Below are 16,461 nucleotides of genomic sequence, written 5' to 3'. Positions count from 1 at the left end.
GAAGTATTTATAATTTGCATGGGCCCTCCTCATGTCATACTTCATTTCACTTTCTCAAACTTATACTTCCGTAAGAGCATAAGCCTTTCATCAGGAATTTCTGATCAAGGGCTTATGCCCGAAATGTCGATTCTTCTGCTTCTTGGATGCTGCCTGACCTGTTGTGCTTTTCCAGCACTACACTCTCGACTCTGATCTCCAGCATCTGCAGTCCTCACTTTCTCCTTATCCTTCCGTCCCTTCTCGCTCACGTGTCTTACCCTTAAAAACACCCATGTTGGAATCTAGGCATTAACAGGCAAAATACAGTTGAAAGGATGTAGCATGGAAATTCTCATTTCCATAAATCTGACCCTGGAGTAACCATGTTCTGATTTTCATCTGGATGTGTGCAGAATGGAGTCATGTCAGCTGCCTTCAGGAAGAATACAGGGAAGGGAAGCTGTGAAATAGACCCATCTCAGTGATTGGGAACATGTTGCAGCTTTTTAATGAAATATAAAATGAGAGAAGCAGCACTTTAACCCTCACCCCTCACAACCTCTCATCCCATACACATCCCATCCATTAAAACCAGTGCCAGTTCAAGTCTTCCCAAACACACTTCAAGAATTTATGTGGCACCAATGCCGATATTTTACACTGCCACCCATTTCTCATGGCTCATTAATAATCCCTATGGCAACCTATCCCTCTCCTTCCATTCCTTTTGACCTTTATTGCTCTCATACCAATGTAATCTTAGTTCAAATCAACCCATGTCTCCCCTGCACCACCCTTTGATCTTACATGTTCCCTGACAAATCACCCAGAATCCACTGTGGACAGATCTTGTAAACCAGGGTGAGATTAAATAAATTCTTAATTGTTTCATGAAGAATTCACTTTTTTAAAAACTCTCATTGATTAAACATTTATTTGCTATATTTAACTTCCTTTGAATACTTGTTAGAAACCTGCATTTATATTCATAGTCCTACTCGAAAGAATGTACAAACACTGAGAACTATCAATCCAAATGTGAACTGACAAGCACCCCCACTGTGATGATGACAAATTAAGATCAATCATGTAACATTAATCCTATCATGATAACCCTTAAACTTCTGTCAAAAGATAAATGAAGTAACAGGCATTGAACATTTTAATACTTTTTTCAGAGTTTCTTTTGCCAAATAATTAAAGTGCAGGAGATTTAAATGCCTTGACATCTTGAGACCTCCTTTTACAGTTCCAATGAGTTTATCCATATTAGAAAAAATAGCCTATTATTAACAAATCTAGAGGAAATTTGATCTCTCCCAAGGAGGACCTTACTTCTCTCAAAGGATATTTAATCTATCCCAAAGATGCCTTTGAACCATATCCAAAAGATACCATTCCTCTCCAAAAGGGAACCATAAAAGAACTCTAAAGAACTCTTCTAAGAGTTGACTGGTTTCTTCAAGGTCTAAAGTATAAAAGTGTGGTTGAACATTCTCTGAAGAAAACCTAAAACAAATCATCAAGCCAGCTGCACTTTAACACGTGCAGTTTCTTCATGACCTTTGGGTTATCCAATGTATAACAAAATCTTATTCCCCAAAGTCCCTAGTGAAAATGGTCCATGCTGGTTTTGTTGGTGAAACTTTTGGATTCAGGGCTCAAGCACCATTTTGATTAAGCTTAGGACCCGACCATGTGCATGAAAATTCAAACCAAAATATTTTGTTCTTCAAATACCTTCCGAATAAGATCATAAGACATAGAAGCAGAAGCAGATAATTTGGCCTATTGAATCTGCTTCACCATTCAATGAAACCATGGCTGATCTGATAATCCTTAACCCTGCTTTCTTATCTTTTACCCATACACCTTGATATCCTTACTAATTACAAATCTATCTCAGCCTTGAATATACTTTATGACCCAGCCTCCACAGCCCTCTGCAGTAAAGAATTCCATAGATTCCATACTACCCTCTGAGAGAAAGATATCTTTTCATCTCTGTTCTAACTGAAAAGCCCCTTACTCTGAGATTGTGCCCTCTGACCTATCTACATTTTCCCTGTGAAGGCCTCTAGGAATCTTATATGTTTCTGTAAAGTCACTGCTCATTCTTCTAAATCACAGTCAGTATAAAACCGATCTACTCAATTTCTCCACATAAACCAATCCTTCTCTACCTGGGATCGATCTAGTAAATGTTCACTGGACTGACTCCAGTTTCAGTATATCTTTGGGGGAACACAGTAACACGAGAAAGCCATTCAGCCCCTTGAGCCTATTCCACCATTCAAGACAACATGGCTGATTTGTGGCCTAATCTGCCATTGGCCCATATCGCTTAATACCTTTGTTTAACAAAATAATTATCTCTCAGATTTAAAATTAACAACTGACATAGCATTAACCATTTGTGGAAGATAGTTCCAAACCTCTACCTGTCCTTTGTGGGTAGAACTGATTCCTAATCTCTCCTAACGGCCTGACCTTAATTCTCAGACTATGCCCCCAATTCTAGAAACCCTAACCAGTGGAAATAATTTATCTTTATTCTCCCCATCTTTCCCTGTTAATATCTTGAAGACGTTGATCAGATCACCTCTTAATCTTCTAAATTCTAGAGAACTCAGTATGTAGATGGGCTGACTGGAGGGGAGGCCAAATTAGATTTGGTGCTTGGCAATGAACCATGTGTCAGCTCCCTTGATGGGAATGTATTTCAAGTGATCACAACCCCCTGACCTTTACTACACTTTTGGAGAGGGTTAGGAGCAGATAGTATGAGAAAGGGAAGGGGGAATTACAATGCTATTAGGCAGGAACTGTGGTACATAAATTGGGAACAGATGTTTTCAGGGAAATGCGCAACAGAAATGTGGAGGTTCTTTAAGGAGCACATAATGCTGGACAGGTCTCACTGAGACAAGGAAGGGATGATAAGTTGAAAGAACTTTCGGAAACAAGGGATGTGGAACATCTAGTCAGGAGGAAGAAGGAAACTTACTTAAGGTTGAGGTGGCAAGGATCAGTCAAGGCTCTAGAGAGTTATAAGGTAGCCAGAAAGGAACTGAAGAATGGACTTAGAAGAACTAGAAAGGGGCATGAAAAGCTTTAGCAGGTAGGATTAAGGAAAACCCTTAGGCATTCTACACTTGTGTGAGTAACAAGAGGATGGCCAGAGTGAGGGTAGGGCCGATCAAGGATAGTGGAGGGAACTTGTGCCTGGAGTCGAAGGAGGAAGGGGAGGTCCTGACTGAATACTTTTCTTCAGTATTCACTAGTGAGAGAGATCTTGATGTTTCTGATGACAGCGTGAAACAGACGATATGCTTGAATGTTGAACAGGTTGATGTTAAGAAGGAAGATGTGCTGAAAATTTTGAAATTCACGAGGAAAGATAAATTTCTTGGGCCAGACACGATATACTCTAGGTTGCTACAGGAAATGAGGGAAGAGATTGCTGCACCTTTGGCGATGATCTTTGTGTCCTCATTGTCAAGTTGAGTCATGCCAAATGGTTGGAGGGTGGCAAACATTATTCCTTGTTCAAGAAGGGGAATAGGGATAATCCTGTGAATTACAGACCAGTCAGTCTCAAGTATGTGGCGAGTAAAGTATTAGAGAGTATTCTGAGAGACAGGATTTATGATTACTTGGTAAACCATAGTCTGATTAGTAGTAGTCAGCATGGCTTTGTGAGGAGCAGGTCATGCCTCACAAACCTTATTGAATTCTTTGAGGATGTGACAAAACATGTTGATGAAGTTACAGCAGTGGATGTTATGTATGTGGACTTTAGTAAGGCATTTGATTAGGTTTCTCATGGTAGGCTCATTCAAAAAGTAAGGAGGCATGGGATACAGGGAAACCTGTCTGTCTGGATACAGAATTGGCTGGCCCATAGAAAACAGAGGGTTGTGGTAGATGGAAAGTATTCAGCCTGGAGCTCGGTGACCAGTGGAGTTCTGCAGGGATTGGTTCTGGAAGTTCTGCTCTTTGTGATTTTTATAAATGACCTGGATGAGGAAGTGCAAGGGTGGGTTAGTATTTTTGCTGAAGACACAAAGGCTGGTGGACTGTTAGATAGTGTGTAGAGTTGTTGTAGGTTGTAACGGGACGTTGACAGGATGCTGACCTAAGCTTTTAAGTAGTAAATGGTGTTCAACCTGGAAAAGTGCGAAGTGATTCACTTTGGAAGATTGAATTTGAATGCAGATTACAGGGTTAAAAGCAGAATTCCTGGCAGTGCAGTGGAACAGAGGGATCTTGGGTCCATGTCCACAGATCCCTCTAAGTTGCCACCCAAGTTGGTAGGATTGTCAAGAAGGCATATGGTATGTTGGCTTTGATTAACAAGGGGACTGAGTTTAAAATTATACTGCAGCTTTATAGAGTCCTAGTTAGATCACAATTGGAATATTGTGTTCAGTTCTAGTCGCTTCAATATAGGAAGGTTGTGGAGGCTTTAGAAAGAGTGCAGAGGATATTTACCAGGATGCTGCTTGGACTGGAAGGCATGTCTTATGAAGAAAGTTTGAGAGAGCTAGGGCTTTTGTCAGTGGAGCAAAGAAGGATGAGAGGTGACTTGATAGAGGTGTACAAGATGATGAGAGGCATAGATAGAATGGATGGCCAGAGACTTTTTCCTCGGGCAGAAATGTCTATCATGAGGGGGCATAATTTTAAGATGGTGGAAGGTTTAGGGGAGATGTCAGAGGTAGATTTTTTTCACAGAGAGTGGTGGGTGTGTGGAATGCACTGCCAGCAGCGGTAGTAGAGTCAGATACATTAGGGACATTTATGCGATTCTTGGATAGGCACTTGGAAGATAGGTTAGTCTGATCTTAGAGAAGGATAAAAGGTCAGCACAACTTCGAGGGCTGAAGAGTCTGCACTGTGCTGTCCTGTTCGATGTCCTATGTTCTATGCTTCCTGCCAAACTGCTTAACCTAGTTAGAGACAAAAAAATACTGCAGATGCAAGAATCCAAAGTAGACAAGCAGGAGGCTGGGAGAACACAGCAAGCCAGACAGCATCAGGAAGTGGAGAAGCCATCGTTTTGAGTGTAACCCTTCTTCAGGACTGGGAGTGGGTGTAAGGGGAGCTGCACATCCTGACATTTTCCCACATTTTACGATATAACTCAGTTAATAGTTAAACTTTTCTGAGTTTTTTTTAAGGTTAGATTTGAGGTCGACTGTTACATGGATACTATTTTTGACTGGCTGAAATTCATGGCCATCAAAATTCATACCATATCATTAACAGTAGCTCAATTGATCTCTAAACAAATCCAGAAAACACAATGAATTACAGTAATTCTGAAAACCTGGAGTGGAGCGTGACAGTTGGCGGACTGGATGACCCAGCCTGGAGCTGGACGACTGGCTCATTAACTCATAAATGTTGATCTGTTATGTGTGAAGAACTATGGTTGACATTTACATGAGATATATGGAAAATTTCAGATTTTTTTGCTCCAAAATAGGGGTCAAGGTTTACATGAGATCGACTCATACTCGAGTATATATGGTACTCCATCTGCCAAGTTTTTGCCCACTCACTTAATCTGTCTATATCCCTCTGCAGACTTTTTGTGTCATCTGATAGTTTATACTGGGTAAAAACAATGACTGCAGATGCTGGAATCCAGATTCTGGATCAGTGGTGCTGGAAGAGCACAGCAATTCAGGCAGCATCCGACGAGCAGCAAAATCAGATGCTGCCTGATTTGCTGTGGTCTTCCATGATACTTTATACTACTTACTTTAAGTTCCAACTGTAATTGTCATTTCTCAATGTTTTCTACACGTTAGTCAGCCTGGAATGACACAGTCTCGATTAGAGTAGTGCTGGAAAAGCACAGAGGTCAGGAAGCATCCGAGGAGTAGGAAAATCAACATTTCTGACAAAAGCCCTTCATCAGGAATTCCTGATGAAGGGCTTTTGCCCAAAACATCGATTTTCCTGCTCCTCGGATGCTGCCTGACCTGCTGTGCCTTTCCAGCACCACTCTAATCTAGACTCTGATTTCCAGCATCTGCAGCCCTCACTTTTGCCTGGAATGACACTGTGTCAATTCTTAAGAAATGCAGGCAGTGATTATTTCCAATGCTGCACGCCTTTACAAAGGCATTTTTATTGGCTTTGAAGTGCTTTGGCGTGTCCCAAAGTTGTGAAAAGTGCTATAAAATGTAAGTTCTTTATAAAGAATCTCTTCAGTGTGAGGACAGGCCCTTCAGCCTAACAAATCCACACTGACCCTCCAAAAGAGTAGCCCACACAAACCCATTCTCCGTTGCTCTACATTTTGCCCATGCACCTAACCTATACGTCCCTGAACACTATGGGCAATTTAGCATGGCCAACTCACCGAACCTACACATCTTTGGATTGTGGGAGGAAACCAGAGCACCCTGAGGAAACCCACACAGACACAGGGAAAATGTGCAAACTCCACACAGACAATTACCCAAGGGTGGAATCAAACCAGGGTCCCTAGCACCGTAAGGCAGCAGTGCTAACCACTGCACCACCATGCCACCTGTTACTTTTGTTTTTTTTTTGCAATCTATCCATTGAAACCTTTTACGTGGTTTGCCCCACAGGCATTGCATTTGCAACATTCCTGGCTTTACACATCCCATTGTACTTAAGGTATCTTGGAATAATATGGAAGATATAAATGTACATAACATAACTGCACGATCAAGACCCAAATGAGATATTTATTAACTTTGAAAAGTTTAACTGATAATTTCAGAAGTGTGTAAAGATAAATGTAGGGTGGGAACGTTGATGGGAGAGGAGGAGTTAACGGCAGTCTGGAAATTTGGTATCTGCTACTGTATTCAAAGGCAGAGATGTTAGGCAAATGGTCTTTAGATAAGGCTAGTACACTGGACTTGAGATCAATGATCCCACTGATCAGAGGAACATCTGGCCCACTTGCACCTAAAACCGCTGAACAAATCTGAGCTACAGAAGTAAAGATGCTTTACTTCGCAGATATACAGATGTTGTGAACCTTACTCCAATCCTTTCCAAACAGACCTGTTTTGCGAACAGCCTGTCCTTTACAGAAACAAAACAATAACTGGTCTCTGGTTGCTGCTTAGCTGCTGCTGGTTTCAATGTTACTGCCGTTTGCTACATTGATGGCATCAAGCAAGGCAAAACATTTCTATCACTTTACTGCTGAGGACTGCAGTAAAGTACTGGACACATCTTTCAATTGTCACCTATTCTGGAGAATACTGTCTCCAGAGACCACATAGAGGTACAAATGGAGGAAGAATTGGCACACTGATAATGTTGCTCAACTAGTAATACCGAACACATAGGTTTGAATATGACCATGACCGGTCGTTAAATTTAAATTCTACAAAACTCCAGAATTAAAATATACTGTTGATGATTATAAAAACCTTTCTGATTCACAAATATCTTTCAGGGAAGAAAGTCTGCCATCCATCCGGTTTACATGTGACTCCACACACAGCATTGTGGGTCACTCTTAGCTACCCTGTGAAGTGACCTAGCACATTATTTAGTTAGGGCAAAAAGGATGAATGATAAATGTTATCCATTCAGGGATGTCCACATCCCATGAACAATTTTTTTAAAATACCTCTTATCGCATTAATATCCATGTGAATCACATTTCCAATTTCAGCCTTCTCCTTAATCCATGGGTAAGGCATTACATCTTAGCTCATTTCCCATTCTGGATTTCTGGTGCTCAATGACCATCTGGTCTCAACTGCTCATTGCACTTTTAAATACTCCTTTAAATAAAATGTCTGAGTTGGTGCCAGAAAGTGTCATATGTAAAGGGGAGGTGGGGAGGCTAAAGTAGCTTGAAATGGTAAAATTCCTCATGTTTCTCTGTATTATCATCATCATACCAATATCTCTCAGGAGAAAAGCTTTCCTACATCCAAACTCCTTTCATTTTAGTCTTCCTACAGATTCTGCACCAGCCCCATCAACCCATTATTCACCCATTACTGTAGGTTAGGGTGCTGAAGGGTTTGACTGGGTGAGGGATATCCCCTAAGTACTAAGGAGGGAGAGGAAAGAGTTAGGAACTGAATGTGGGAATGTGGCATTAAGGGCAAGGAGAGTGTTGAAGGTGTGTGTTACTTCAGTGGGTTTCCAGGTGGATGCTCAGTTACTGGCATCAGATAAGTAACTGAGCATCTCATCTGATGCTAGTAACCTATTATAGACCTTCTAATCTCCACAACGATATTCACTTGAGTGTTTGGATTTGATTTCAAAAGGATGAGGGGTTTGAATGTAGGAATGTCTTCCGCCACCTCCACCTTCACTCAACCTAAGTGGCCTTCCTTGGATAGATTTTGTGGAGTCATGAGTGTAATGATGTTGAGGATGTGTTTTGGCAGATTTTGGTTGTGCAAAATAAGGAGGTAGATCTTGCCCTTAACACACTGAGAAGTGTTTGTGCAATTATAATACTGTTTTAAGGAAGAGATGTGTGTGCTGTGTGCAGGATGAATAAGCCAGAAGAAGTGAGTGAGTACACAATACTTTGCATTGTCACACCATTGAACTTATTATGGCACATTCTATAGCTGTGGAGGAAAGGGAGTTTTCAATCTGTACCACTGTAATCCCCTTTTACACAGTATAAGTGACTGAATTGTATGCCACCTATCTTCAATCTGAGGTAAAATCTGGAGTCTTCATTGTTGAGGTCCTGTTTTCTTCTTCAAGATAGCTGCTTGTCCAGCTGCTCTCTGGACACGGAAACTACTTAAGCGGTCATTCATTTGCTAATGTACTCTCAAAATGCTGATAAAATATGCATGCATTAATTTGAAAAAGAAAGGAAAGATTACAGCACCCTGACTGTCTTACATGCTTGTCAGCCCAGATTGAAGAAATCCTGTTGAAGACATTTAATGAAACAGTGCCTCTAAAGGATAGCCACGTAGGGGACTGCTATAGAACCCCTGCATTCACTCCCCCACCACCCTCAACTTCATGGAAAGGAGTATATTTTTATTGGATGGAGGCATAAACTTCAGGTGTCACATTTTTGTCCATCTTTAATGCTGTACACTTAATATGAAGGGACTGTTGCACTGCCTGTTAACTTGCCTATCATTAGACTTACTGAGATCCTTAATTATTCTGTTCATTAACAATTAATGCCTTAACTATTGTAATGCATTTGGCAGCAGAAGGCAGATGATAATGGAAAAGCACCAAAGTTGGTGAAAGGGCGGAGGGACAGGGAACAAAGCTCTGTGCAGAATAAGGTCATACTCTCTCTTTGTGCCTCTCCACAAGACTTTCAAAACATATCCCTACATTGTCTTTACATTATCCCCCTTTGCTATGGTGTCCAATAATCCCTGTCTGAGAAAGTCTGGCTTACCTATCTCCCGAAACCATGTTAGCTTCATTCTGGGTCTGTTTGCACTGCGGTTCAGCAGCCTACACCAATCTATTCTAATGCTGCTGATACCTGCAAGAGCTGCCACCTCTAGAAGGCAGGATGCCGTGTCTCTGAGGTGCAGAAGTCTCACCCTCTGGTACTTAAAGCCACCCATAGTCTTAATATTGCTGTGGACAGACTTATTTAAACTGATAAGTTTCCAACTTTTTTTTCTCTATGGTGGGGTCTGTAGGGGTTGAGTGGATGAGGGTAGGGGTCAAACTGTATGACTGCATGAAAATTTCAGTACATAATGATCTGATAAGTCGATATACACGTGTGTGGGAATCTGTAGTTTGCTCCCTTTGCAGCTGACTGCCAAATGCAACGACTTGCTGAAGAGGAGCAGTGGCACTGTCAATCAAGTGAAGAAATCTCAGACCATTGTTTTTCTATGGACCTTGATACCACATTGAAGTCTTGTCGCTGTCTCCCTGCTCTTGCACATCCTTTGTTTATGTGTGCCTCAATCTCCTTTTATCTGGCATTTCTTAAGCGGTCATGACTACCACATCAAGAACAAAGGCCTTTCTTTTTGTCCTCTTGTGAGGATAAGTATGTTCCACGTATAGCCAGCTCATATGCAAAATTTCGATCAAGAATAGCAAAATTGTCTGCTTCAATGTGATAAGCTCTTTTTAATAAGCTTAACTGCTGTTTATCCAACAGATTCACAAATCTGCTTTAGCAGCTGAATTTTGTGTCAGCTGGTAAATCTTCATTCATAACAGATGAATGACTCTATGCACCTAGGCATTCCATTCCCAGATGTTAAAGACAGAAAGGTCAAGAATTTCACTCAGAAGTATACAACAGAGGCTTCAGAGACATATCAAACAACAGACAGAAACACAAAGCAAAATCTGGAATTAAGCTCAGCAGCAAATGAAAGTCATGGTAGCAAGAAATTCTTGCAATATTGTAACAGTAAGAGGACTGCCAGGAAACAACTGAGACCTTAATGAGTGCTAATGAGCAAACACTCAAGATGAACAGAGAATGTTTTGTTTAATTAACAATACTTGAAGTCTTCATAACAGTAATATGGCCTCAATTAACAAAGTTAATCCAAGGTAGATTATGGAATCTGCTTCACAAAACAGGAGCTGTTGAACAATATTAATGACTGGACACAAATGGATAGATTTGATTTATTCTAGTGTAAAAACAATGAGTAGAGAAGAAAGTTAAGAGTGATGAAGACATTGGCAATCACATTGGATTGTAAACTAGATGACATTGAGACATTATTTTAAAAAGAATGATTGTAACCTATTAGTTTTATGTCAATATACAGAATGGGCACAACTATCAGAAGAAAAAAATAAGCTTTAGGTATATGTTAATAAGCTACTGAGGAACTTATCCAATTACATGAATCAACAGCGCAGAAACAAATTATTGTTCCTCATTGGTTCATATGGGTGTTTATGCTCTACACCAGTCTCCTGTCATTCCTCCTTGTTTAACATTATCCCAATAACTTCTTATTCCTTTATTCCTCATGTACTTATCCAACTTCCACTTTCATGGCTTCTATGTTGTTTTGCTCCCTAGATGGTAAGTTCCACATTTTTTACGAATCTTTACGAAAATACATTTATTCCGAAGTCCTAATTACACTTAGAAGAGGATGTTTTATACACGTGACTTTGAGTTTGGACGTTCCCCCACCTAATGGAAATGCCAGGAGGCATTTTAGTCAAAGCATAAAAACTGACAGTAAAGCATTTTCCCTCATATTCCTTAATGCCTTTGATTAACAAAATCCAGGAGTGCCTGATGTAAAATTAACAATTGACCCAACATCCAATGTTGCTTTCAGAAGAGATTCACTCAAATCAGACTGGGAATCAATACTTACTGAGTGTCTTAGATTTTCATTGTGTTTAACCTCTTTGTCATGATGTACTTCTTCAATTTTCTTTTCCAGCAGAGCCAGATTAAACACCTTCACATTCATTATAAGTAGTTCATTTTTCTGTCAAGTAAGATCTTGTTCAGCTGCTATTTCACTAATGTTATGTTGATGTTCAATTAAGAAAGCTTGTTACTCCTTTTTATTTTCTTTAAGGATTTTCTTCACAACATTGTTGCTTTTTGTTTATGTCTTGTCTAATTGCTTTCTAGTCAGAGTGATTACTTTTTTCTTTCAGTTTTAAATTGTAAAATCATGAGGGGCAGGGAGGGGGTGAATAGCCAAGGTCATTTTTGTAGGGTGGGCGAGTCCAAAACTAGAGCACATTGGTTTGAAGTGAGAAGGGAAAGATTTAGAAAGGACCTGAGGGGTAATTTTCACAGTGGGAGGTAGGTGCATGCTGAAACAAACTGCCAGAGGAAGTGTTCGATGTGAGTACAATTACAGCATTTAAAAGACATCTGGATGGGTATATGAATAGGATGGGTTTTGAGGGATATGGGGCAAATGCTGACAAATGGGATTAGGTCAAATTGGGAGGTCTGGTTGGTGTGGATGAGTTGGACTGAAGGGTCTGTTTCTCTGCTGTATGACCCTCTGACTGTATAACACTATCCTTCCTTGCAGACCTACAATATTAACACTGGACTCTGCTCTTCCACTGTCCTTCAACATTGTGAGAGACGATTTCGGTACAAATAGTTAAGATGTGCATGACCTCAGAGTCTAAGGGGAATAGAGCCGTGGGGGTAGGGTAAAACATGCTTCTCTATAATAAAGGACGAGACATCTGCTGCTACAGAGTAGAAAAACAAGTCCTTGATTGATAAGACCACTAACTCTGACAGAGAAGAATAAGTCCTTGACTGATAAGACTACAGGGTAGAAAAACAACTCGGGAAACTGTTGCAGACTTTGTGAGAATGTGAACCTCGTGACTCTTTAGAGCTATAGAGGGGAGGGACTTGTACTGTATTTAATCAGAAACATTGTTAGCCTGGCACGCCTTTTTTTTTCAAGGGTGCCCAACTCTGCAGACTTGTTAATAAAACTTTGTTTTCCTGAATTTGTCTAGAGCGATTATTGAGAAGCGATTTTCGTTTCTAACAAACATCATGCTTTTTTCTTGTTTTAAAAGCATTGTTTTGAGCTGCTCTGCCTCACCATGTTCATATTACCTCCTGCATTTTTAATTTTATGTCTTTACCTTATATGCAATTAATGTTACTTTTTCTGCTGAAAGTTCCAATAGTTATTTTAAAAAAAATAGGCTGACTGTTATTGGAAGAATTCAAGAATAGTGTCCATTTGCAGTTAACATTTTATCTGGAAGGCACTAAATTGTCTCACAATAAGAGATCGGAGGAATTTCTTCACTTAGAAGGTGATGAATCTTTCAAATTCGTTACCACAATGACTATGGAAGCTCAGACATTGAGTATAATCAAATCAACAGATTGCTGGAAATGAATAGCATCAGTAATTTGTGGATAGTATAAGAAAGTGGCATTGAAACAGATAATCAGCTATTATCTAATTGAATGGTGTAGCAGGTTTGAAAGGCTGAATGGCGTACTGCTGCTCATATGTTACTCGAACCACAAAGTTCATAAAATAAGGGAAGACTCAAAAATAGCAGATGATTAAAAACAAACCCTTCTTTGAAACCTTCCAGCCCACTGGTGAACACTTAGCTAGCAGCGCCAAGCTTGTGAACTGCCTAAAGCGATGTTAAACGGAATTGGCTGGTCACAATCCTAAACTTCCAAGCAAAAAATGGTGTGAGTCAACTTTTTGTCAAGCGTATTTAACTCAGTGTTATATCAAATGGTAAGAAAGATTGCATTAAGTGCAAAAAAGGAATGGAAGCATTCTTAAAATATTATCTTTGTATTGATTTAATTGCTAGCATTTCTAATTTAGAACCATGGAAATGATATAGCACAGAAGGGACCATCTGGCCCCATTTTGTCCATGTCAACTACATATTTCAAGGCACAATATTCTATACCAATAACAGTTCATTTTCAGTGAAAAAAAGATTTAATGTTAAGACTAGAATAGATACATTTTTGTTGCTGGGATTAGTGGGTATCTCATTGGTAAGTACAGCGTACATGTATTTTGATAATGCTACCATTTTAGCACAACTTCTAGAGGAACAAGTTAGCTCACACTGTAACCTGCAGCTTCTGTACTTAGTAACATGTGTGATCACTGGGAGTTACTCTGCAAATTGCTCTTCAATGCTAAAGCATACTGATAGGCTCACCATTTTTTTCCGAAAAATCTGGTGTTTGGCTTCACTTATGATGTTTATTGTCATTGTAACGAATATAATTAATTATATAAAGGGTAGACTTCAGTTAATGTTTGTCATGAATCGGATTTCTCTTGCATAGTTCTAGAGGTCGAGCACCATATTCATAGGATCCCAGTGCTACAAAAGTTTCATATGCGATTTTGTATAAAAGAAAGTGCATGCAATTGAATACACCATCTGATGGTGCTATTATGACATTTTGCAGCCCATTTAGATAGTACAACACCAGAATTTCAAGTTTGGACACTTGGACCATATAGGGCTAGGCAATATATTCATAGATCATTCTGCAAAGAACAAACATTTTACTTTAAACAGAGCTTGTGTTGCCTAAAAGGCTCAGCATCCAAGTTAAATGAAGGATATTGTTAAGACCATATGACATAGGAGCAGGCATAGGATATTTGAAACATCCGGTCTGTTCCACCATTCAATGAGATCATCACTATTTTGATAACCATGATCTCCATCTTCCTGCCTCTTCCCCATAACCCTTGATCTCCTTACTAATTAAAAATCTGTCTATCTCAGTCTTGAATACAGTTAAAGCCTCTATAGTCTGATGCAGTAAAGAATTCCTCAGGTTTATTACATTCTGAGAGAAGAAATTTCACCACATCCTGTCCTAAATGGGTGACCCCTTATTTGTGAGATTAGACCCTCTGGTACTATGCTTTTTAGATTTTGTTATTGCCGTACCAGAAAATCAAGCAGTGAAAATAAAGATAACCATTGGAAAGTAGTTTTTGCACAGACTCGAAACTTCAGGTTTGTTGCAAGAGGATTAGCAAGACCTTGCTTAACTATAAAACATACTCAGGGATCAGCTTCATGTCAAAGTGAAGTTTTAAACCGACAGCCTCACAGCATTTGCCCAAGGTGTTGCTACTTTAATTTTTCAGAATGTTTTTGGACCAGCAATTCCAACTCATGCCTTTGATGGCATCTTGGATCGACATTGGGATTTCTGACCAAAAGAAGATGATTCTCCTATTTGGAGTAAAATGGTACAAACATATCCAATCCAAGTTCCTGTCAGTAACCTACAAATAACATTCTTGAGCTTCAAATGGAAAACTATTTCACATCCATGCTAATCAGCACATGAAATATATCCCGAATAAATGTAATTATTCTTTTCCTAACGGAATAAGTGCATGTGCCAAATTCTGCTTCATGATGACAAGTTTTCTGAATATTTTACGAAAAAGAAAATTGCCTGGCCTGCTATGGCTCACAAAATTGTGAGAGTCAAAGGCAGTGATTAGTTTAATGTTCAAATTAATGTTCTGTAACAGTCTGTGCTGCATATCACATTTTGCATTTTGAGTTACCCAATAAGAATCAAGGAATAAAAACTGTATAAATCAATGTGCAGCAGCAATTCAAATGGAACATCTTAATGTATACAAAATCATGGCAGTTCTGCCAACAGCACATTTCTATATTAAATTAATTGCAAGCATTCTGCAATTTGTTATATTTCATGAGCATGTTCTTAATCCTCTCACCAGCTCTGAATCTATAAAATAAATTCACAACCAGAGATATCAGCTGGAGGGTTAAGATGTAAGAAGTTTTGCTCCCTTGAAAATCTCAAATCATATTCCATGAGTTAAGCTGGCTTAGCAGTCCAGAAAACAATTAATGAATTCATTGTTTTCTGTTCAGATGTGATCTGGACATAGTACAAACCTCCACCGTCAACTCTTAATGAAGAACAACAGATAAGTAGCACTCAGCCCAATCATGTACTATAGGCTAACAACAACAAATTTAATTTATAAGGAATATGATTTTTAAAAAGTGGTTCTGTTAACTGGAAACTTTATAGTCCATATAATTTAACTTGCAGTGCTTTCAAACTAAGGAATATCTTGAAACTTTAGAACTATTGGTAGTGTCATGTTTAGTTCAGTTTCTTTTGATGTAGAAATCTTTGAGAAATTGAATCCAAGCAGAACTTTTAGTCACTATTTACTTGTATAGATGCACAAGGGAAAAAAAGTTTATAGAGTACTTATACAAAATGCTATTCAGGACATCCCACTGATAGTTCAGGATCATTGTACATGGGTCTGAAAGAATTGATAATGATTAAGTGCAATAAGCATTATGCACTTTGATGAGAACCGGTAGAGAGAATAACTAAAGATGTAAAAGGAATCTGACAGCGGATCAGCTCCTCCTTAAAATAGTCTACCCCACATCCTTATAACATGGAAGTAATTACAGTCATGGAATAAACAACAAATTGTTTACGACAATGGATTCTTCTAGTTAGATTAGAAGATGGTTATCCACATCTGGAATAGACAAAATGGATCATGAAGAAACCTAAAAAGTATAGGTGCCAGCAAGTACATGATAATAATTAGCCTCATTATAATAACTTAATATTTTCTGGGTTGGCCAAAATGAAACGAATTGAAATAAGAAGAACAAAAGCGTATGAAGATTGGTGATGACCAAACAAATAGAGTCATAGAGTCTTACAGATGTACAACATGGAAACAGACCCTTCGGTCCAACCTGTCCATGCCAACCAGATATCCCAACCCAATCTAGTCCCACCTGCCAGCACCCGGCCCATATCCCTCCAAATCCTTCCTATTCATGTACCCATCCAAATGCCTCTTAAATGTTGCAATTGTACCAGCCTCCACCACATCCTCTGGCAGCTCATTCCATACACGTACCACCCTCTGCGTGAAAAGTTGCCCCTTAGGTCTCTTTTATATCTTTCCCCTCTCACCCTAAACCTATGCC

Source organism: Chiloscyllium plagiosum, chromosome 6 (genome assembly GCF_004010195.1).
Source record: "Chiloscyllium plagiosum isolate BGI_BamShark_2017 chromosome 6, ASM401019v2, whole genome shotgun sequence".
Taxonomy (NCBI): Eukaryota; Metazoa; Chordata; class Chondrichthyes; order Orectolobiformes; family Hemiscylliidae; genus Chiloscyllium; species Chiloscyllium plagiosum.
The sequence above is the reverse complement of the archived record's forward strand: the minus strand, read 5'-3'. Positions refer to the sequence as shown.